The 23805-nt window shown below is 37.7% G+C and overlaps 1 pseudogene; it reads left to right on the top strand.

Moving 5' to 3' along the window:
* Window positions 1-11742: 11742 nt before the first annotated feature.
* On the top strand, window positions 11743-19463 carry LOC122144276 (annotated as a pseudogene).
* The last annotated feature ends 4342 nt before the right edge of the window (window positions 19464-23805 follow it).

Raw genomic sequence — 23805 nt, 5'->3', positions numbered from 1 at the left:
ACTGGAATCAGGGGCAGAATATCCTGTGATGTCCCGCCGCGGGGCATTTTAAGTTCAAATAGAACAAGCGGCTGATGCAATAGAGAAAACATACCAAATGTGCAGGGCAGAGGGGCGTAGGACTGGAATTAAGAACCACTGACTTATTCTGTCTTTTTACCGCGTGCGTTGCATAGCACAGCGTAAAAACATAAAAACCATGTATCCTGCAAGTCAAACTGCTCAAAGCTTCGCGTTTGAATTGGCAGTGATAAAATCCTTTAAATATGTAAATGTACTTACAGGAACAGTGGGTGAAATACAGCTTAACAACTGATTTCTAGTTGTGTGTCCTCGTTGGAAAACCAAAGAGCAAAGTAATTTCTTTATAGCAAGGGAAACACACAGCGTCTCCATCAACATGGTGGCAGCGGGCAAAAGCGAGAATAAAAGGGGTTCTGCCTTCTTTCTTTGGCGTGAAGAGTTTGGAGTGAGTGTTATACACATCTTCCCACGACTGTGACAATAAAGTACATTAAGAGGTGTTTGAACCGAGCCATTTTAGGGGGGTGTGGTTGACTCTTAACTTTTTATAAAGAATATCTCCTTTACCTTTACAGATCTTCTTTGTATGCACCAAAGAGCTTGTAACACTCCAAAGAGAAAGGAAAAAACTGAATTGCCATGAAAGTGTGTTGTTATCAGTATTTTTAGTAGTATTATTTAAGGATTATTAATATGCTATTATACTTTTTATTAATATTTAGAATTAGATTTTGCTTTGTATATTTTCCATTTTTCATTTTAGTTTTAGTTTTATTTTTTAGTATTTTGTTTTTTGCTTTGACATGTGCCATTTTTAAAATATTTCTTTATTCAGTTTTAAGTTTCATTTTATTTATTTAAAAAAATTAATTTAGTTGCCATGCCAACATTTCAAATTTTTCATTTTAGATCAAGTTTTATCTAAAATGTGTGTTTTAATTTTATTTCCAGCTTTATAATAGTTTTTATTATGCGTTTTTAGTTTTAGTTAACAATATCAGCATAATCATTTCAGTTGTTCCATAAACAACAGATAATACATTTCCAATGCAATTATAACCTAAAGGGATTTTTCCTTTAAATATCATCTGGAAAACATCTGCTACCTTTGACGGCTGCTTGTAAAACTAGATGTAAAAACATAAAAGCGCTGGAGTTTCTGTATGACATGAATTACAATAGAACACTGCTGCTACAATTAGAAAAACTGTTTCCCCCGAGGTTGTCTCCTTTATGAAAGGATAAGGAGGCAGGTGAGCACTCTGCTGAGTTCTTTCATGTGCGTTCTCATCTCTCTTTTGCTTTTTTCTCTGGTTAGACACTGATGTAGTCCAAGTTCAAGAAGAGTTTAGCACTTCTGTGAACAGTAACACTCTGTTAGTGCAACTAAGCAAATGAACAGAAAGAAAGCCCAGAAGTGCTAAAAACCTTCTTTCTCTGATAGAGAATGATAGTTTGTACAAAGTTAAGACATAAGCTTGCCCACATGAATAATGTATCTAACATCTTAAATGAAATGTTTTAGCAATGAAGAAAACAGATTTCAGTGAGTTACTAGTTTTATGATCATGAACTCATGTTTGAGCTTCTAAGCATAAAACGCTCAGTTTAGCGCTTTCTGTGAACAGTAACACTCTGTTAGTGCAACTAAAGCAAATGAACAGAAAGAAAGCCCACAGTTTGTTTAGATTCCGCGGTAGCGTCAGACACTCAATCCATCTCACTGCTTATCTTCCTCACATTTTGTATACAAAGAATGACATTACAAAATGCTATACTGATTCACATAAAATATATATGCATAGCCATATTGGTCATATACAATACTCTTCACCAGAAGATACAGAAGAACTGGTTCTGGGAGACATACAGTTGTTTTGTCTGAGCAGTCGACAACAAAGAAGGTTGCCATGGTAGTCTGAGTGTTAAATCACATTGTTTCACGCGAGTATAGAAGTCATGTTAAACATGTGCAATGTTATATATGAAATTGGCTAAATAGCTTTTTATTTTTAATTCTTCTATTCATCCACAGAAATGACTACTACAATAAAATAAATAAGCTCTGGCAAATAAAGTCTTGCTTTCTAGAAAAATATCCTATATAAAATATTAAAATAAAAGACATATTTGTTTGAGAAGCAAACTTTTGAAGCTGCCAGAGATGCAAAAAGTCAGACTTGTCTTGAGGAGAAAATGCAATTATTTTGAGTTTTTTTTTTTGAGTTTTAATCACAGAAAGCCTGTCAAAATGTATGCTTAAAAATAAGAATATTTAAATATATCTTATTTAACATTGAATTTTTTTCTAGTAAACAAGATATAAATATTCTCTAAAAACTAGTCTTAATATCTTTTACAATTTTGATAATCACATAAATGGAACTTGTTTTAAGAATGTTTAGATATTTTACTAGAAAATTAATTCATTAATTACATTTCTTTTCACTTAGTGTAACTTAGAGAGTCCCTTGAATTTCACACAGAAACTGTCATCATGGAAAAATTAGTGCCTCATTCCTCCTCAGACTGGAATCTAGCCACTTTCTTTCTGCGTCATCATGTAAAGCAACCAGTTGCAGTGGGATGATCTGATTTCCCCAATAGTAAGAGTCATGTACATCGAGCTAGGAAACAGAGTGAGTATTAAACTCCTCTTGATTTCATCGCCACAAGTTCTAACCCGCTCTGGGTAATGATATTGCCATGAGTCTGCTCATCCGTGTGTGTAAAGTGTACAACAGTTAAAACAAAACAAAAAACACACCAGAAATGCCCAGTATTCAGCCAACACCATATCTGGCTCCATGTCTGATCTTTAGTTTGGAGTCTGTGCTGAAACCAAAGCTCTCATGGAAGCTTCTGTCAGTCTCCTTCCCCACCCTCCCTCACTATGGGTTATTGTGGTACATTGCAGAGCCTGATGATGACTCACCCAGTTAGCTCACTCGATCACTGGAAACTAGTTGGGTGTGAGAACATTACTTATTAAAATTAGCATTTAAAACCAGTTCAGGGAAATTGATGTTACAAGGCCTACGCAGGACTGTGAGCAGGTTCTGCCGCCATATATATATTTGCATATAGCTATAGACAATTAGGAACCATGTTCAGCTGAAGATGATTTGTTAGATCAGAAGGGGCCATCCTGGCCCCCAAAGAGCAAATGACAGACCACCACAACTCCCCACCCCTTGTATACTGTCTCCAACACCCTTTCATTTAAATATATATTTTTGTTTTTTTGTTTTTTTATTGCACTTGAATGCTTCAGTTAGTTTATAGTAAGTGCGGACCGCAGTGCAGATTGACAGCTCTGTGTAAACACAGCAATATTCATATTCAAGCTTCCAACTGAGTAATTATTATCTCACAGAGGAAAATCTGTAGAAAACTGGCCTGTCTACCGGGCTCTAAACTCCTGCCTCATTAGTCTCTGTGTATTACTAAAGGAAACATATTCCTCACACTTCTGCCTGGGTGACAGGGTATTTTCATTATATGTGCTTCAATACCTCGCTGTTTTCCCACACTGTGGCTTTTTTTGACATCTTTGGAAGCTGGTTGTTAAATCTAAAAAAGCTGTCTAAGATAGCAAAAGTTAACGCTATTAGGTTTTGAAACAACTGGAGTGGTCTTTGTGACTCATGGGAAGCTCGTGTTAAAATTCACATTACATACCGTTGTTTTGGTATTTTCTACACAAGAGTCCCGTCAGAAATGGCATGAGATTGGTTTGAGGGTTTTTGATTGTGACGGAAGAGAGACGCTGACGTTGTGAGGTTAGTTAGAGTCTCGGGTCAGAGGAGACGATGTCTCATTCTTTCTGATGGGCAATGAGTCATCCAGCGCTACGTCACTGGAGAGTGGCTTTGGCACTCCACGTGCTTGTGAATGAGAGAGAGAGAGAGAGAGAGAGAGAGAGAGAGAGAGAGAGAGAGTCTTGTAAATGTGTTTGTATTATGATATTATAGTGTTATGTAGGCTACCTTCTGAAGTCACTCAATGCAATGCTTAAATGAGTCAAACTCTTTAGTTAAAACGGACGTTGTCTGTTTTGATGAACAACAATGGAAATATTTCTATTTTCACTGTGTGCGTTCATGTGTAAATGCTGAATCTCAGGTAAGTTCGAAAAGCACAAAATAAAGCATAGAGCGACACCTTGTGGACATAACTTCATTTGTTTGAGTTGTCTTCATGTAGTCCAAAGAATCAACACAAATGATCACTCCATTTCTAGTTTTTCTTTAATCTCTAGGGATATTAACTAAGTTATCAATTTACTGTTAATTATATATGATTTACTGTTAATGGTTTACTGTTAATTATATAGTATTAGTACTACTTCATTAGTTAGCATTATTATTATTGTTAGTCAGTTTGATGATGGATAGTGGCTAAACATCTGTCTCAGGCCTATTACTACTACGCTGGGGGTCTATCAGATAGAGTTTAGCTGTTTGTTAAAATAAGAGGAACCATATACACATAGTGTGTGTAGTACTTGAGGTAGTTTTTGGCTTCACAAACTTTTTATCTTGCATTATCAACACGGCATTAGTGACAGTGTGACTGCACTCTGACTAAGTGTCACTAGTTGGCGTTGGCATGACAAAGGAGACAGGGGTAACTGCAGCCTGGAGCAATGGGCGTGCCGAAAGGTAGGGGCGTACCAAAAGGTAGGGGCGTGCCAAAAGGTTTCTCATTTGTCAAAGGAGTTTTACTCTGCTGGCCAATCAGCGGTAAAATATACATACCCTCATTTCCTTTAGACAAGAGAAGTGTGGCGGCGATAAGACGTGAGGTAATTATTCATCATACGTTTATCTATACTTTATATACCACAAATATGTATATTAAGATAGCGTGTGTTACAATACCATACTTCTTTTCCCTTTATGCTATTATATCTTGCAAGCTTTAGTAATTGGTTTATTGTTGTTGACAGACATGCTACTGTATATGTACAGTGAGACAAAAACGATGAGCGCATTCGCATCGAAGCTCTCAGAGCTGATAGTATATAAACGGGCTTGCACTTGCACTCTCAGACAAAACTATTTCTGCTAGTGACAACCTTGCACAGTCTTTTATTGGTATTGGACATACTTGTGGTTACTTTTTGTTTGAATCTCTCAACATTTGTGTTTTTCTCTTGTGTGTTATCATTGACTGGAAGTCTGTCAGTCCAGATGTGAGGGAGAGGACATGGGGAGGTAGGTTTAAGGCTCAGCCAGGTGCTTGATGGCTTATGGAGAATTCTGCTTGGCATGGCAGAGGGGGTCTTCCACGGCTTTCCTGGCTGGACAAAGGTTTGCTGGATTCTGTTCTATGGACTACTGCACCTGGAATGAATGAATGAATGGAGTGGTTTATCTATCTATCTATCTATCTATCTATCTATATATTAAATTTTTCTTTGTAAGAATTGGCTGACAGAAGCTAGGCCCAAATAATGTGGCTGGTTGATAAAGGCTAATGTCCTGTTTAAGCATGTATGTAGCATGTAGGTTACTAGAAGCTCTTCCCCAGCTAATTTTTTTAAATTTTATAATTTAAGTGGTTTTATCAGCTATGTATTTTTCTCTATCAGGCAAAACATTTTTTTAAGAGGGTAACACTTTAATAAGGTTTCATTTGGTGACACTGTGATGTATTAATAACATTAACTATAGGCAATACATTTGATACAGTGGCTATTAAACTTTTGTTAGTTAATGAAAATGCAGCTATTTCTGTTGTTTGATTCTTATTAGTTCTACTTCACGGTGCATTAACTAATGTTAACAAATTACAGCTTTTTGACTTTAACTTAAGAACAGCTAAGTGCGACTAGCCGTGTTAAGGGACGTTTGTATTCCTCGAAGGAAATAATTTATAATTTGTTTTTGATTGTTGATTATTGATAAATTCAAGAGACCTAAACTTGCAGTGATGACGTCAGTAGCCCGCGCCATTGCAAGAAGTTTTGAAATTTTTTTCCAAAAGTAATTTAAAAATAATATTCTTAATATCAGTAACGCCGTTTTTACTATGGAAGATTACATTTGGATTATGTTGATATATACTGGTTTCCTTTTGCAATCTACGATTAAGAGTATATACCTCGCCACTGCCCTTTTTTTCTTTTTATTTTGCAATTTGGCCATCTTTCGCATTACCTTTTGGCGCCCCTACCTTTCACGTTTCACTGGCCAGAAAACCTTTTTAGCACGCCCACTGCTTTCGGCACGCCTTACCTTTTAAGCGCCCATTATCCAATTGCAGTTACCTACTTGGGACAAGGGCAATCGATTAGCTAGCAACTACGCTTAAAGGGAGAATTCACAACAATGGACAATATATGGCCGATAATTACGGTCAATAGTTAGCGACAACCCACATGTCATATACTTAAGGTTTTCCCTCCAGCCGAGGTGGATGTTTGGCCCCGCCACTAAAGCTGAGAACACCTGCTGTTGGCTTCCTTTTTGGGCCAAAAGAAGATGGATGGCCGCACATTTGAATCGATTTCTGTTTGTTTTTCCTTTAAAGTTTTGTTTATTTTGTACATCAAAGAACTGCTACACTACATTTGCACCTTCGTACATGCATTTAACTTTACATTATGATTCCATTTATGCTTTCACATTCTACATTTGTCTTCTTTTTTGTTGTAGTTTGATTTTTGTTAATAAATCTTTGGTTTACTGAATTATTTGGATTTACTGGAAGTGTCTAGAGGCCTTCAACTCATGTAAATGTACATAATGTTAAACATATTTTAATATTTATTTTAAAACTTTTTAATGAACAAAAGTGCAGAGCCACCTTTAAATAATTGAGCTTAAAAGATCAGGGCTGGTTTACCTCAGAGTGCTGGGAGAACTGCAGAAGGAGGTTGCTTGAGTGTGAGTTTTCTTGGCTGTCAGTTATAATCATCAAAGAATTAAAAGAAATAAACATTTGGGAAATATATCAGTCTGTGTTGTAATGAATGAATATAATACTTCACAAAGTTTCACTTTTTGAATGGAATTAGTGAAATAAATCAACTTTTTGATGATATTCCTAATTATATGACCAGCACCTATGCTGGAGAGTTGCCTCCTACCAGAACTGGACATGGCCTAAATTAACTCCAGGTAGGAGGTGGGTTCAGGGTAACTTTCCCCCTTTAACTAATTCTTCACTCCGAGTTTGAGAGATCCTAGCCCAAAATAAACTTATGCTGCACTATAAAAATTAAACAAAATAAAGCATTAAAATCAATGAAATTCTTATACACATAAAGTCAAAAAACAGTATATCAGTAACCAGCCAACTTGCATTAGGTTCCTCAATGCTCGACAGCAAGCAACACACCTAAAGTTTTCAAAATCCATTTTCCACACTATATATAATTAAATGTGATAATGATACTCTATTTGTACAGTTGCATCCAGATGCAAGGAAGGGATCATTACCACTTCAGCGTAGTTTTCACACAAGACTTTGTTGAGCCTCCATTATTTAAAAATAATGAAGTAAAAATGTATTCAAAATATAAAATTCATTGAGTAAATATGTATATGTAATAGTACAAGTAAAATAAGTAATAATAATATTAATTAGTGTATAACCTCAACATTTTGTTTAAAAATTAGCAAAACAATTTTACATAATAATCATTCATTCTTGTCAGTCTAGAAACAGCTTCTTCTCATACCACCATAAGCTTTGAGTTTGAAGTTTTCCACAAAACCACTGGGGGCGTGATGGACCAGTGCTTGGTTTCGCCTGTTTTTCCTTGTAATCGACAGTCGTTTTCTAGCAGCAGCTATAATGCAGAGCAGGTGTCTTGAATTTAGTACTTTGACGTATTAACTCATTTATTAAAATATGATGTAAAATGGTTTACATCAACAGACCATTTGACGTTGTTCTTGACGAAGATTAGCACTGACTAATACTGGAGGCCCCCTGCCCTGCACCCCTTTGTATGCTCTCCCTTGTTTACTTACACCACAGATTCCACTCGTAAGCTTTCATTAGAAGAGACTGCAAGAACTAAGAGGTGAGATTTGTGTCTGATTAGGGAGACATACAAAATGTGCAGGGGCAGGGGGTCCTCCAGGACAGGTTTGGGAACAAGACCTCATCCCCGGTACACGCGCGCGGATAGATAGCCTGGCTTTCCATGAGTGTCCAATGAGAAATGCTCCTTCTTGCGAGACGTCCCCTAGCCATTACTCACATCACGTTTTACTCCATCCAATCCAAGAGCGGAAGGATCTGAACCCCTCTTTAAAGAAAGTTCGCCCAAGGCGAAAGCTGTTTGTTAAGAGGATGAGAGACAAACAGACAGGAATATTTTCCTAAAACCCTCTGGAAATACTGGCACTCGTATGTTGACTGTTTCTATGCTTTTCGTTGATAGGTATAATATCTTCACTTGATTAATCAAAGGCATTCCCGCGTTTGTATTAGGTAGCAGTGCATGTTACTTAACTGACTAAACGATGTTTTTAAAGAGATGCTTGTTTTTAATCTAGAGAAGGTTTAAAATGGAAGTAATTTTTATGTTTATTAAGCTAAAATCAGTGACCCCTATTATTTAATTTTGTATGGCCTCTGCTTTGCTTGTGTATGTTACTTTTGATGTCAGCCTAACAGTGACCGTTTCTCAGTACCAAGTACGCAAGTTCAGTGGCTCGGAGAATGGCTTATTTCGACTCTCAGGATGTGTACAGAAATATGATATCAAACCTGAAAAGCTGCCTCTCTTAGTTTTTCATTTTAAACATAACCATAAAAATGCTAGTTCAGGGGAACCTATATACACATTACAAGTAAGAACAAGAATATATCAAACAGCGTTGCTTGCCTCCTTTCTGTTTCATACTAAAATGTTAGCCACAAAAATGTAGTTTCATGCAGCATATTACATTAAAGACAGGGAATTATATCAAACACCATCACCTTTTCGTTTCTTTGAAATATAAAAAACACAGCCCCTCTTTTCTGTTTTTAACTTTAAAATATAAACCATTAATAAAAGTCCGGGTATTATGTGAATATATACATCAGTTATCTCTATTGTATATATAACGTTAGCTAATAAAACTTAGAAATGCAATAAGCGCAAGCTTGCTTCTTTTTTTTTTAATTCCCGTTTTAATGAAGAATAATAGCCATTGTATAGAGTATAAAGTACTTACAATTATATAATAGAAATACAGACAAAAGAAACAAACAACTCCAAGTCAGATGCATGCACCACAAAGGGGTAGCGCTGTATGAATAGTGAATTTATTAAACAACTTTGTACTTAGCCAGAAACGATACTTATTACAGAAAGGAAGTAGTAGATTCATGAGGAGCAGAGATTGCCTGTGAATTTTACCCTAATATGAATTTACCAATTATCTTTATAAATAAACCACCAGATTTGGGTTCTAGAAAACAGCTACATTTCTCGCCTGAAAAAGAAACTCACCAAAACTACGGCTGCGTCTCAGTCAGCTCCTTGTTCAGTAGTCAGGGCACTTCCAGTCAGAGTCAGCCATTACAAGGGCTTTATCTCAATCACTTGAAATCCTTCCAGTGCACTGGAAGTAGTCTTTTAATGTTCATATGGGACACAAAAGTGGGAAACACTTCAGGTATGTCGAGTGCGTCATGGTTAGTTTGAATTCTACAGTTTCCGATGCGTGTGCTCGGCGTTTCTTTAACGTTCGCTGGAATACAAAAGTACCATGGCCCCAAGGCCCCTCACAAGAGAAATTACTACTCTCTTTACAGCTGTGGCTGATCAGCTTATCAAGATCAGCTAAGCACGCTTCGTTTTCCAAAGTATGCTTAAGAGTATTTTAATCTTTAAAATACTATTTTACGCGGTCTGGCTATTGGCCAGGTGAGCCTTTCCCGCCTCTAAACCTAATGATGAGCAGAATAACAGTGATTGCGTGCGAGGCCTTGGCCAGTAAGAAGCTGCAACAGATTCCAGACATTCAGGAACAAAATGGATGCGCCGTAGACTACCACTGGAATATTGCGCTCCTAGAAAATCCCACATTTGCACTGCAAAAAACTAGGGAGCATAAGCGCTCACTATGCATATACCTGGAAATAACATCCACATTTCTGAAGGGTGAACCGAACACCTCACGGAGCCAACTCGGAAAATATAATGACGGGTGATACAGAAGATTTGAAAATACTAAAAAGCGGTTTTTTGTCTATTTCAACACCGCACACATCCCTTTCGTGGGAATTAGACATCTAATTAACATTTATAATTATTCAACTGAGATGTTGCTTGTAGAACGTAGCAACAAAGAGCAATGTTTAAAAAGTGGGTGGTATTTACCTGTTTATTAATTCTAGTGATGTTTCCACTGTATTTGTCCGTTAATGGTGTCGCGTAATGTCTCTAGATTGAGTGATCACTGCTCCCAGCAGATTGGAGTCAGTGAACTTCGTGACCAGTGCGTTGTGTACTCAACGATGATCTAACTGCGTGAGTGAACTTCGGGGGGCTAGGGACACTGGTTTCATTACACAATAACAGTAATAGTTTGCAAAATTATGCAGGTTTTTCTCCTCCCCGGCCCATTAATGCTTTCAGCTGACACTTTTTTTCTGAGCCATTCCTCTATTTGGGCGAAATGCATTCCTGGCGGGATGCCTCGGTACGTGCCTCAAGTTTGCAACGATCGCATAGCCATTTCCCCTGATAAAGGGAGCAGACAAAAGCAACGCATCAGAGATTTAAAACAGTGCCAGGGGCGTTGACTGAATGGCGTTTCACAGAGTTCCACAGGAACTCATGTGCACTTTTGAGGTCACCGGGGACTCCACAAAATGCCACTGCTGCGTGTATGTCTATTAAGTCCACGAGAGGCAGTGAGGTGTCCCAGTCCGTCATTTTAAGCTTTCAGAAGGGTGCTTGTTGGCGTCGCCCCCTATGTGGCCGCTATCTACACTTCGATCGATGCGCACTTCTCTCCTGAGAAGTACACTGGGAATTGAAATCCACCGCGGAACTACTACTAACCCACCAGTCCACAGCGGCATTAAGTCCGCGAAGTTGTAGACTGTCAAGGAAGACCGGTGAGGGTGTTTAGGGTGCCATTTGTGGACAGAGATTGAGAAGAAACTCAGATTGAGAAGCCAGCGGCCGAGATGCTGCATCGAGTATGTTATGTAATGCCTTAGCTTTTTAAATGGCCTAGATTGAATAGTGTATATCTTAACGTATACAGCCACCGGTTTTTGAGTTCCCTTCCTGAGCGTTTAGATTGTGTGGTCGAGTGGAAGTAATGACGTTGATTTTGTTAAATTCCTTAACTGCTATGACCATTTCAACTGAGATCTAAGTTGTGATAGGTTGAGACGCTTGCTCTGACTCTGTTTTAGGTGCCGCATTGTTAATTGTGTAATGGACTGAACCAAAGAAAACTAAGCGGCTCTACCGGCCACATTCTTTCTGCATAATTAGGGGTTTTCCTTTTTGAAATCCTATAATAGACTTTTTGATTTATTGTATTTTTAGATATTTAGGAGAGTTTGTATTTAAGCAACGTTGCTCTACTGTTAGGTTTGATGCCAGCACCACCAATGGCCGCTTCCAGCCAGTTCCAGAAGCTGCAGGCAAAGCTGTGAAACAGCCAGTACAGCGGACCTGCCTCCCTCAGAGGAGACCAGGTTCAAGCTATGTACATTTGGATTGAATGAACCGGAGAGTGAATTGGGATGGCAAGACCAGGCACTCTTAGATTCCAGAACCGAAGACCATTTGAGAGAGGTAGTTACTTAGTGTATTCATGTTAATCATGACCGGTCCTCTCACTTATTAAATAACAAGGCTGTTAAATACCCACGCCAATCAGTGTGTGCAAAAAAGATTGATTTTTTTTTTCCCTTTCTGTGTCCTCTGTAGATCTTCCTGAATGGAACTTTGATGGTTCCAGTACATATCAGTCTTGAGATGGTCCAACAAGTGGGAACATGTTACTTGAAGTCCCACAAAGGCCATGTTCAGAGACCCCTTCAGGAAGGACCCAACAAACTGGTTCTGTGAGAGTCCTCAAATAACAACCTGCAAACCTGCAGGGTGTGTAGATGTAAAATACCATAACTGATATCAGATGAGTATTATACCCAGGTTCATTTCACATTGACACCTTGCATTAATGGTTTCTTGTGGTTCTCCCTTAAGAACCAACCTTACGTCAGATGTGTAAAGATCAGCATGGGTATGGTGCAGAACCAGCATCCTTAGATTTGGGATGGAAACAAGAGTACACTCTTCTCGGCTGGAGATGGTCATCCATTTTCCAGTTTGGCCCCTCCAATGGCTTCCCTGGACCTCAAGGTAGAGGTCTTACCTATGAATACAAAGGTCCCTAAAGGGCTGGAAGTCCCCCTTCCTGTTTAAGGAAATTAATAGGGCTTGTTTGATTAGGTCCAACCACTACTGTGGTGTGGGAACCGATAAGGTCCTATGGACCGAGGATGTTGTAGAAGCCCATTATAGGGGAGACCTGTCTGATGCATGGAGTAAAAATCTGTGGAACCAATGCTGAAGTCATGCCTGCACAGAGTAAAGGTCTATCCTACTGGGGTTGATAGATAATAAGCAACACTGTTTATACATTTTAGGAATCAAGTGTAATTTCAATTGTTTTATGTATGTATATGCTCTGTAGGGTACACATATAGGTGTAATCAACTTGAAACAAATTAAGTCGCTGAAGCTGTCTTGTTGTTCTTCAGTGGGAATTTCAAGTTGGCCCTTGTGGAGGGGATTGTAGATGGGAGACCATTTGTGGATCGCCCGCTTCCTCCTGCACAGGGTTTGTGAGGACTTTTGGCATTGTGGCCTCTTTCGACCCCAAGCCCATTCCAGGGAACTGGAATGGAGCTGGCTGCCACACCAACTTCAGCACGAAGGAGATGCGTGAGGAAGGGGGTTTGAAGTAAGTGTGTAAAAGGACACCTTGAGGTTTGTGCACACTGTAGCACTGACATAAAATGGTCATTTATATTAATCAAATTTTGTTTTTGTTTTTTAGGTAGTTGATTGAGAGGCTGGCCAAGAGACACCAGTACCATATCCGTGCCTATGATCCTAAAGGAGGGAGGGTTGGACAATGCCAGACGACTGACCGCCATCATGAGACCCGCCAACTCAATGATTCCTCTGCTGAGTGCTACCGTGGTGTAGCCCCGAATCCCACGATCTTGTGGGCCATGAAAAAAAGGTACTTTGAAGACCGTCGTCCCTCCGCCAACTGCGGATCCGTACGCCAGATCACTGAAGCTCTTGTCTCCATTTCTGCTCAGTGAAGAAGGCGGAATAGCCGTGAAAATCTTAAGACTGAAAGTTGTTTTCAGTAGTGAAATATCTTACGGTGCCTTGTATGTTTGATTTCATTAATCCCTGAAATGTGGATGATTGGGTCAGTTTATGCCACCGTTTAGCATTCTTCACTGCCAGGTGTCTTTTATATCAGGTTTGTGGGATTGTAATGAATACCATATTCCCGTTTTCAGAAATCCCATTTTTGATAGAGACAGAATTTTGCAGGTAAGATTACTGCAACAACTTGGCCTTTAAAAGTTGTTCCTTGTCTCAAACTCTTGATTTGTGTTATCAAATTTAACATGTAAGATTTTAAATTGGCCTTTGTTATGTATATCTTAATCATTTTATTCACTCGGTTATCAATTATGGTACTGTTTCCTAACAGGGGCCAAAATGCGTTGTATTATACTGAATATGGCTCTGACTGTTCACAAGTTTGGTGGCATTTTAGATTTACAGTACCATTGGTTCCCGCAAAAAAACCACTAAACTTTAACACTACAACATCAAGAAAGTTTCTCTAGTTTTTTCTTCGCCCCCTGCATTGAGTCCCTTCTTGACAGGTTAGCTCATTGAGTGCTGAACTTATGTTGTTGTAGGCCAGTCCTGGAAGTGCGGCATGCACCCTGGTTCCTCTCAACAAATCCTTAATGCGGCTGTTTTTTATATGGTGTTTTGGGTGTTCTTGCATAAAACAAGTTCTCTGACAGACAAACAGTTTTTTCTAAGCGGCATAATAACTTGAATAGCATTTGAAGTCCTAAATACGAGAGACCCTAGTGTCAAAATGAGAATGTAGACTCAACGAACTGCATGAAAACAAAGCATTTGGGTGAATTTTAAGCATCAAGCTTCTAAAAACTCTTACGAAAAAGGAATCCAAGGTACTTCCCCTGGTCCAAAAAAGTTAAAAAGCTTTTTTCACATTTATGTGCCATTCTCATACAGAAACATTAAAAGTGAACCTCAAACACTGCACACTGATGCATTTTGGCCTTCACCTTCCCATTGTAGTGTGTCAGGTATCAAATGAATGACTGTTGTAGGAATAATTAGTCTGTGATATTGGCAGAAACCAAAAAAGCCACTAATTCGGCAACTCTTTGAAAGGTCAGTCATTATTAACTAAATTCCATATGAAAATCTAATCTAGCACAAAAACTTTTAAAAATCAACAAGGCATTATTGCTGCATATGGTTTATGTTGTTGACTAACAAAAAAATTTTAATTTCAGGCATTTAACCAAAAACCCATGATGCTACGAAAAATGCTACAGGGTACGATAGAGAAAAAATGCTGAGGTTCAAACGGTACTCATGCATGTAATGCGCAACTGATGAAAAGACCACTGCTATTTATTTGAAAACTTGGAATGTTGCATTCCATTGCTCTTTTGTTGGATTTTGAATGTGGGGAATCCTAACATCTAACTGATGTTTTTCTGGTGCCTTGGCATCTTAGGAAACATCAAAAACAACTTCATGCATCAAATTTTGTGTGTTTGGTAGGCAATCAGCCCACAGCACCAAGTGGAAGTGACTCTTTAGAGCCCAACACATAGCATGCCTCCCTGAAGCTCGGCTGTTTTCAGAAAAATGGTAAGTCTGTAATAATTTCTTTTATAAATATGATAAAACTTACGACTCTTTGGGGAGCATGAAGTATGTAGTAAAAAAAAATACCGATAGGTACTCAAGAGTAACACAAGATTGGGGCAAAGCTGTGTGTGTTATATCCACTTTAAAGGGTGAAACTTAGGCTGCGTTTTACTCGCCCCCGAGGCATCCTAGGTGTATATGACTTTCTTCTTTCAGACAAATCCAGTTGGAGTTATATTAAAAATTGTCTTTGATCTTTCAAAGCTGTTTCATGGCACTCAACGGGTGTTGCATTCCTTCAGTCCAAAAGACCTGAAATAAAAAGCAAAAAAAAAAGTGTCTCACACAGCTCCGGGGGGTGGTTAGGGTTGTGAACAAAGGCCTCCTGTAGCAACTCGATGCGTTTTTGTAAGAAAAATATCCATATTCAAAACATAATAATCACTTTAAGCAGAAATACTCTGGCTCTGGATGAAGTGTGTTGAATTACTATTCTGAAATCCAAAACACAAGGGCCTGTTTTGCATCCCAAATCATATAACATATTCTCTGTCATGTTTGGTAAACCCTTTCACCCAAATTCAATGGAACTATACAACTCCTCAAAGCAATTTGAAGGAAAACATTTTTGTAATATTGTTGTTCCATTAAACAAAGTGTTCCAATGAAGAGGGCATTTGTGGATGCAGACAGCCACACACCACTCAAGTTCTGACCAAATAAAGTTAGTTCACACAAACATGGCAACATTCTGGGAAGACAATGTTCCAAGAATTCACAAAGCAAACCAAAGAGAAATACTACAGCCACATCAGAAAGGAATTTCATTTTCAGAACTTTTTAAAGAAAATGATAATGCATTATAAATACGTACATTTCTTTTGCTTTTAATTATACTTGCACAACTTTAATGGTACAATTTTATTTTCAAAAACATGCCACAGACTACTCAAAATCCATTAGCTGCATTTTTTACTCAGAACTTTATTTTACTACATATTTTACTACTCCACTTTATTAGGTACACATTTCTAGTGCCTTTGCTAGTCCCTTTTGCCATCAGAACTGCCTTTATTCTCTGTGGCATACTGTTCAAGGTGCTCACAGATTTTGGTCCATATTGACATGACTGCATCACGCCTTTGCTGCACATCTATTATGTTTATCGTCCGTTCCACCACATTCCTAAGGTGCTCTATTAGATCTGTTGACTGTGAAGGTCATTGGAGTTCATAGTGAACTCATTATCATGTTCAGGGAACCAGTTTGAGATGATTTGAGCTTTGTGACATGGCTGTTATACTGCTGAAAGACAATACAACAAAGTGTGCCAAGAAAATATTCCCCACACCACTACGCCATCATCCGCCTGAACTTTTGCTACAATATGGGATGGATCCATTTTTTCATGTTGTCATGTTATTTGTAACCTTGGTCCACAACACCAGTCATAAGCAGCATGGGTATATTTGTAGCAATAGACAACACTACATTGTATGGGTCAAAATTATCGATTTTTCTTTTATGTCAAAAATCATTAGGATATTAAGTAAAGTTAATTTTTGAATTTTCTACCATAAATATATCACAACTTAATTTTTGATTTGTAATATGCATTGCTAAGGACTTTGCTAAGGACTTCATTTGGATAACTTTAAAGGAGATTTTCTCAATATTTAGATCAACTATCTCGGCCAAATATTGTCCTATCCTAGCAAACCATACATCAATGAAAAGCTTATTTATTCAGATTTCAGATTATGTATAAATCCAAATTTCAAAAACAATTGACCCTTATGACTGGTTTTGTGGACCAGGGTCACATTTATGCCAAATTAAGAATGTCACAACAGAAATTGCTGATAAGATCAGCACCCGGGTTGTGGTTTTCTGTTGCTGTACTCTAACTGCTTTCAGTGCTTGATGTGTTGTGCATTTATAGATGTTCTTGAGCATTCCTCAGTTAATAACGAGTGGTTATTTGAGTTACTGTTGCCTTTCTGTCAGCTCAGCTTATATCTGGCCATTCTCCTCTGACCTCTTGCATTTTCACACACAGAACTGCCGCTTACTGGATATTATATTTTTTTGGACATCGGTTTCTTTAAACACTAGAGATTGTGTGTGAAAATTCAAGAAGATCAGCAGTTCTTAAAATACTCAGACCAGCCCCCCGTCTGACACCAACAACCATGCCACCTTTAAAGTCAATTAAATCACTTATCTTTCCCATTCTGATGCTTGTTTTGAACCTCAGCAGATCATCTTCAGCTATCATATTGGGCAGAAATTGGAGTGCCCAATATCATAGTAACAGTTCAAGGAAGTCCTGCCTTTCAAATAAATGATCCAACTGTCATTCAACAAGTTATCACTTGTCATCAACCGTCAAGTCATCAACTACTTTTACAACGGTTGTTGCTGTTGGCAAGCAATTTTGAAATTTCAGTATTTCTCAACTCAGTCAGATAGGAGCTGTACTTGCATGGCTGAAAATAGCTGAAAATAATGCAAGGACATTCCCAAGATGATTGTTTTTGTTTTTTCAGGACAAATGTACGTCAGGTCAGGGAAAATTGAGACAATTTAGCTGGGAAAAGTTGTTAAGTGTTAAAAATGTTTTGTACAGCTTATTAATAGTATTTTATCTGTTTCATGTATCATTTTTACACTTTATAATTCCTTTACTGTTTCAGTTTTGCTGTAAAACTTATAACTCGTTGGTTTAATGTCAGGTTCCATTGTGACAACTTACCCCTTCAACAGACTTTAAGGTTGTACCAGAGAATCCCAGAGAAAACACTGTAATAATAAAAATGGTCTTTTGTGAAAATCAGAAAATACTGTGTATCGATTGACAATAAAGTATAATCAGTCTCTGTTCTAATACTTATTCATAACTGCAGCAGGCTAGAAGTGGCTGTATTATATTGGTCTTATGTTGACATGATATAATAGCTCTAGAAGTGTGACTCAGTTGAGCATGAGCAGCAGAACAAACATGGGCCTCAGCCTAGATATCAGAACAATCTCACCAATCAGTGTTCAGTGTTGTTTCATGCTCTGAATGAATATCAGCACTGATTGGCTTATTAGAATTCTGATCTCAGTCAACGACGGAACTACTGACCCATTTGAATTCCATCCTTTACCCTGCAGGATTTGAAAGATTATTGTGTCTTCTGAATCTTAGTGTGATATCACTAATAGGAAGATGGTGGTTGTGAGTTGATGTGAAATGGTAATTAAATATTGTGATCCCTTTACACATCCCCTCTTGTGCACATATAAACACACACAAAAGAGACAGTGGCAGGGCATGGCTGATTGGCGCCATGTGCAAATCACATGCAGCATCAGTGAGAGCCATGTGGCGGAAATGCAATTACACTCTTCACTCTTCAACCACGAATGCCATTTACTTAAGTACACACACACACACACACAAAAGCAGCCAATTCTTACAGGACAGGGCTGGAACTGGACTTTCAAGAGATGATAAACATCATGAAAATACTAAAAGAAAGTAAGACTTTGTGATTTGAGGTGGTTAAAGCACAAAATGTGTGTGCTCAGTTGCCATGGCAGCCATAGAGCAAAGACAATGTGTGTTTTGTGCAGCTAAGGTGGAGGATGGGGGTGGGACATTGGTAGTTACATAACAAATCTGGGTCAAACATGAATTCCCCTACTAACAAAGATCTGCTTGATTGAATAGCCTAAATAAAAATTAGCAAAATAATTATTATGAAATCACAGAAAGCTGCCCATAATGTAGTGTAAACTGGTTATACAAAAGCAGAGTCCATTACCAGTCTACAGGTCACCTAAAATGCTAATAACGTGATCTGTATTGGATCCTAGGAATGTTCTTGTACAGACAGATGAATTACTATGCTTAACCTGTTGAGACCTGTTAGCCTAGTCAGACACCACATCAACAGCACACAACGGTTGTCTGTGCAATGACTAAATGTCTGCTCATTGCATGCGAAGAGGATCTAATGAAAGCTACAATCAAACAATTTATAATAAAAGATATTAAAATAATACGTACTGTCTGACCTTTCGGTATCCTCATCAGTGTTTGTTTGGGTAAAAATGCTGATATGATGCCAAGGACATTGCTGTTCACAGCTGAAAAAGCAGTTTGCTGTGAGAATAAAACAGGACAAAATGTCCATCAGACCTTGTAACATCAGTCCACTGCAGCTGTGCACCAATTATCAGCATGCACTTTGAAGAAAAGAGTCTTTTGTCTTATGACAGAGACATGACGGTACAACAGTGGTATGGAAAAAATGGTTACAGTAACAAATGTATGTTGTGTGTTATGGTATACTATGAAAGGTTGATCTGTTGAAGAAGAAAACACAAAAAGCATGATTTTACATAAAATGCAGTTATGTTCAACTGTGTTTGTTTGCTCAGCAGGGTGCATTGTTTTTACAGCTGTATTGCTTCCAGACGGCCTGTGCAGGATGAGACCGTCTGGGAGAAACGCTAGGAAGATACAGCTTAGTGAAAGGTGAAGTTTGTGTGAAATGTGAATGTTGAATGAAAGTGAAATGTAATAAAGCTTGGTCCTTATTAAAGATATAAAAACAATGTCTTTGTATCTTTTCAATGAACTCTTACATTTTATGCAGTCAGATTATTCAATAAAAGGTGATGATTTTAATATCTGCTGTGAATCCATGGTGAATTTAGGAAAACATTTTGGTGTTCGGCCATTGTACTTTAAACTCTAAATGAGAGTCTCCAGCATTCATCCGGCCACATGAGAACAAAGAAACTGCTGATATTAGAGGTCAAGGCCCAATAAAAGGGCTATGTGTGATCAATGAAGCGCCACTGACATGGAATTTGCATCAAAATAGAGATTTATTTTGTGTGACTCTTGTATTAAAGGTGACTTCAGTAGTACACACCAGTAGCAAGGCAATATATTTTAAGGGGAGTGGGACATTGGTGAAATAGAGTGAACTTTAGTGCTTACTTTCAAACATGAGAAAAAAATAGGGCTGCAAATTTCAACATCTGACGACGGCATTACTGGTGTTTGGCTGAACAGGAAATAGGTCAAAAATATGTGATGAAAAATATATGCCTAAATTGAAAATGAAAATGTGACTTTCTTGAAAATGGGATTTTAAGCATCAAACGTGTCATATATTGTTGAAAAGGTCTCATCTAGCAGAATACAACAAGCATAAATGTTTCAAGTAGAGACCAAAATAATACCAAGTACAAAAGAAATTTCAAAAGATTTCAAAAAATTCATCAAAAAAACACAACATAATGTTTAATGAATAATGACATAATTTTAATTTTGGGGTGAACTACTTTTATTCTTTCCCAAAAGCCTATGCCTAGAGCCTCATAGCCACATTCATTAGTTGAACTCTTTTTATGGTACTAAATGGCTTAAGTATAATTATTTTGGAAATTCCAGTTAAACTTGTACACATTACAGATTGTAACTAATCACCTGGATGTAAAGACTCAACTATGTGTGCACTCATCAAAAATGAGCCAGGGTGCAACTGATTACTGATTGTTGAAAAAGTTGTAAAAGACTGCAACAAAATCTACAATTTTTAACTGCAGAGTCTGCAGTGCATAAAAGCTGCTGGTCTAGACTGAGGTTGTAAACACGGGGGGTGGGGAGTTTCACCTGTTTTCCCTCAGAGAAGTCTCAACACCCACCATACTTGTTTCCTGTATTTAAAATCTTCTCCACGCTGGTGTGGTGTCAAATAGCACAAACTCTGAACAAAATGTTCTACACAAACACCACCCCTGCACAATCAGCCCAAAGGGAGAAAATCTTGGCTGGACTTGTGTAACCCTATGATACAGCACTGGCTTGGCACATTTTAATTGGCAGGAGCTCATATTATTAGAGTGATCCCACGTGATATGAATGTCTTTTAGACATACAGTAGTTAAGTTTAATATGTCTAGAGTGCCTGGCTGAGTGACTGCCGCCATCTCCTGCTTGTGCACAAATGCGTAAAGATGCTGAAATAAAAGAATAAAGCAATTTAATAAATGTTCTTGATGTGAGACCGCATTTCAATATTTTGCATGATCTCCACTCAAAATGACTTTCCCTTTTGTTAAAGAGGCATAGTAACACGTTAAAACTTGGTGCCAGATGATTTTGCATGAGAAATTGAATTCAAAGTAAAGCCATCTGATGTGTCTTTATCACATGGGTTTGAGTATATGAGTAGGCCTAAATCATATAAACTATAGTATTACACAACTATTGGCTTTATTATGCATATGTAATAATAATTATAATGTAATAATTATGTGTTTAAAAGTTATTTTTATTAACTTCTTATTAACAATTTCCTGAATGTTTTGAATATCAGCACAGCTGTAATTGGTAAGCAGCCTCATGCTAGCAAATTAATCACTGCATGCTTGCTAGTGTGATATTATGTTAATATGTTTGCTATTTTGAGACTTGCTTCTCCATGTTTTGTCATCAAAATGTATTGCCATCAAAACCAATGTTTTAGGTTAAGCTTATCAACACAGTTTCATTAAGAAGTCTTCTCTAGTATAAATGTTACTCAGTGATTATTCAATGATTCTGATTTCAATATTCTCTAAATATAACTTTGATTTTTGCTTTTTATCCTGTTTTCAGCCTAAACTTGCCCTTTACCTCAACCCCCTTCCTCCATTTTTCTGACCACAGAAATATCCAGAGTACCCTGAACAAGTGAGTGTTACACATGTACAAAGGCTCTATAGAAGCCCCTGCAGAAAACTGAGTAGATAAACAATGGAGATCACACAGCACAGCGAACCGCTTGAACACAATGAACTCCAATTCAGAAGACGACAAAAACATTGTTAGGTTCTCGATAGCTATGAACAGGCACATGCAGAGAGGGTGCTTTGGGGGCTCAAGGCTCTGCACTTTTTCCAAAGTTAACCAAAAGTGCCCCTCTCTAAACAATTATCAACAATAATATTTTGGTCAATAAAACAAAATGCATTTAAATCATAATTATTATGACATATAAAAAACAGTAACAAATGGCTCAAAAAAAAAAGATACCTGTTTATTTTTATATCTGTCAGTCTGAGACATTGTTGCCAATGCGTTCCAATTGATTGTGTGCATCTTAAACAATCTCAAATTTTATTGGGCAATGTTAAGTGGAGTGGGATCTTCCTGGTCTTATTCATAATGAAAACTACATAGCCAGTGTTTGTTTACATCTTTTTAGGCAAACCTTAAAAAATAGTCACATTAATTGTATGCAGTGTTTAATTTACTCCTGTTTACATACTGCATATTGATATACCGTTTGATAAAACTATTATTTCTAGTTAAATGAAGCCCAAATGTCACCAACAGGCCTATTACATGAAGTGTAGTAAATGTTGAATTAGAATTACTCTGTATATAAATGCCTTTTTTTTTTTTTACAGTTGAGCCCCTGCCCTCGAGGAACTCTCTGCATGTCCCAGTCTATGATGAATAATAATAGCTATGAAGAAGAATAAAATCTTTTAATCACATACAGAAATAGTAGATATAATTCCTAGTCTGCTGGCCTCAAGTTTGGTGGTTGCAAATCTGGGGATACAGAGTACAAAAATGTGAAACCCCATTAAGGCTACATAAATGATACATTCACAGGGCTGCTGTTTTTAATAAATAATAAAATATAAAAACATCACATAGGAAAAAAATGTTTGACCAGCAGAGGTGTGTAGACATTATATTTTATCATTTTGAATTTACTTTGTTTTATTTAATGTGCAATTAAATTAAATTAAAAAAATTGTGTTTCACAAAATGCTTTGCAGTGGAATATACTTTCTTTGAGTTTTCCTTCCAATTGCGTGCATATAAATGAATAGAATGGAGCACAAAGTCTGGCATTAACAGGTGAACTAATTCCCATTGAAATATACCAGATTTTATTGAAAATGGGCCAGCGACAAGCATGTTGAGACTAAGGCAGGTGATCTTCTATATTCTTGTTGAACTGATGCTATCCAGACTGGCAAGAAGGGTCATTGTTTCTCTCACTGGCACCGAAGCCAGCCAAAGAGCTATCCAAGAGACAAATGCATCTTTGTGCTCAGCTTACTCATATCCACTCAGACTGAAGACTGCTTGTTTGTTAATGAAAGACCTTGGGAAGACAAACAATACCTTCAGCCAAGTTCACCAGTACCAAAATCTTAAGGAACATATAGATAAATGAAACTCTCAGTAGAGCAGTAGTCTCAGTTGAATGGCCACTCCTGAAACCTGACCTGGTTAGCATCCAGTTTGTTGTTCTGTGAAAGAATCAATGATACTTTGTTGAAAACAAAGGAAGGAGAGAGACAGGTCTGTAGCTATCTGTAAGTATCAGCTATCTGTTTGCTCAAGCCCAACTGGATGCAGAACATGATCACAACAAACTAGCCTTTTACAGTTCCATTCTCAGTGGAATTATCTCTCATATCCTTTAGCAATTGGGCCAGTCAGAGACTAATAATAAAGATGCTTAGTTTCAATATAGCCTGGTTTGCAAAGGGACAAGAAGTCACTGCTGTGTTCCAGATATAGTAATGTCAGGGTTATCTATTGCTTGGCTCACAACACAATTTCCAATCACGTGTATCCTTTAGATAAGGCATTAGTTTTTCACACCTCTTTAATTTCACTGTATATAAACAATTGATCTCCAGTATGACGTAAAAGCAGTTTGTCTGTTACACACTGACTGGAGGAACCTAATGCTTTCAGAGTACTAAAGGACAAGCAGTACTAAACAAATCAACATCTGTTAAACTGGTCACACAATGACCTTCATGCTGGAACT

This window comes from Cyprinus carpio, unplaced genomic scaffold, assembly GCF_018340385.1.
Source record: "Cyprinus carpio isolate SPL01 unplaced genomic scaffold, ASM1834038v1 S000006628, whole genome shotgun sequence".
Taxonomy (NCBI): Eukaryota; Metazoa; Chordata; class Actinopteri; order Cypriniformes; family Cyprinidae; genus Cyprinus; species Cyprinus carpio.
The sequence above is the reverse complement of the archived record's forward strand: the minus strand, read 5'-3'. Positions and strand labels throughout refer to the sequence as shown.